A 1,355-nucleotide genomic window follows, 5' to 3' on the forward strand; every position below is an offset into this window, starting at 1 on the left:
ATGGATATTTCACAAAGGAAAATGCTATTTGGATTAACAGGTAGGTGGGAACATCTAGTCCTAGCTCTTTCGTTAGCCAAATGCTGTATGCTGTAACACACTGTACTTGAATGCAGAACATTATTAAGAGTAAATTCTCTGCAGAATATCAATGATTTTGTGTACTTCTAATTCCTTGCTGTCTTGAACTTCTGAGCCTCATAAAATAAAAATTACTTAATAGGGTAAAAGCAATTAAAATCAGACTTACAGGTTATATTTCCCGTAAGTTTATGGTGGACCAGCCTCAGGAGAGTGTAACCAGAGCAACATTGAAGCGGGAACAATTGCAGCTGCAAGCCTCAGGCCTTGCAAAACCCACTCTGAAGTGTTAACACCGTACACAGATTCTGTAAGGTAAGGCATAACCAGTACTAACCACCAAGAGGACTGTCCCCAAACTTTTTACACAGAAAATGTATAGCCTGCCAAAAAGGATGAAAATCAAACAAAGTTTTAGTTATAGGCCTTATGTCTTAATGAAAACTCATACTAAAAAAAGTTAGTCATCTCACATTTTTAATTTTTTATTATATTGTATAATATAATTTATAAAGTTTTTATTATATTGTACGTAATTTAAAATTTACATTTCTCTCCCAATCCCCCCAAAACAGGATTGCAGTTTAAATTTTTTTTCTATTTTGGATATTTTACTGCTATCTACATTAATAAACTTTTAAAATTTGTATACCTTTTCCTTGATTTAATAAATAATGAATGTATCAGTCAGGATTCATTTATGGAGACAGTCATTTTTTTTTTCATTTATTTTTATTAGTTGGAGGCTAATTACTTTACAATATTGTAGTGGGCTTTGTCATACATTGACATGAATCAGCCATGGATTTACATGTATTCCCCATCCCGATCCCCCCTCCCACCTCCCTCTCTACCCGATCCCTCTGGGCCTTCCCAGTGCACCAGGCCCGAGCACTTGTCTCATGCATCCAGCCTGGGCTGGTGATCTGTTTAAAAATATGGAACACTTCATGAATTTGCGTGTCATCTCTGCGCAGGGGCCATGCTAATCTTCTCTGTATCGTTCCAATTTTAGCATATGTGCTGCCGAAGCGAGCACGGAGACAGTCATTTTAACAGAGTAAATTTAATGTAAGGAATTGGTTAAAGAGTTATTAAACAACTGAAAGTAAAAGGAACTAAAGTAACATATAGAAACTCAAGAAAGCAGCTCCTACTATTAAACTTGGAGGAACAAAGAGAAAGGATAAGATTATTAGAACTGATCAGCTGGTGTTAGTATCCCAGGAGCTTTAGAAGAGAGACCAACACAGCTGGGACTCAGGAATCTAAGA

The 1,355-nt window shown here is 36.4% G+C and overlaps 1 non-coding gene across 1 annotated transcript; it reads right to left on the reverse strand.

Moving 5' to 3' along the window:
• Positions 1-1,013: 1,013 nt before the first annotated feature.
• LOC122441066 lies at positions 1,014-1,120 on the reverse strand. Its single transcript, XR_006269210.1, has one exon. It is a non-coding gene; the product is annotated as a U6 spliceosomal RNA (small nuclear RNA).
• Positions 1,121-1,355: the final 235 nt, after the last annotated feature.

Source organism: Cervus canadensis, chromosome 4 (genome assembly GCF_019320065.1).
Source record: "Cervus canadensis isolate Bull #8, Minnesota chromosome 4, ASM1932006v1, whole genome shotgun sequence".
NCBI classification, from domain to species: domain Eukaryota; kingdom Metazoa; phylum Chordata; class Mammalia; order Artiodactyla; family Cervidae; genus Cervus; species Cervus canadensis.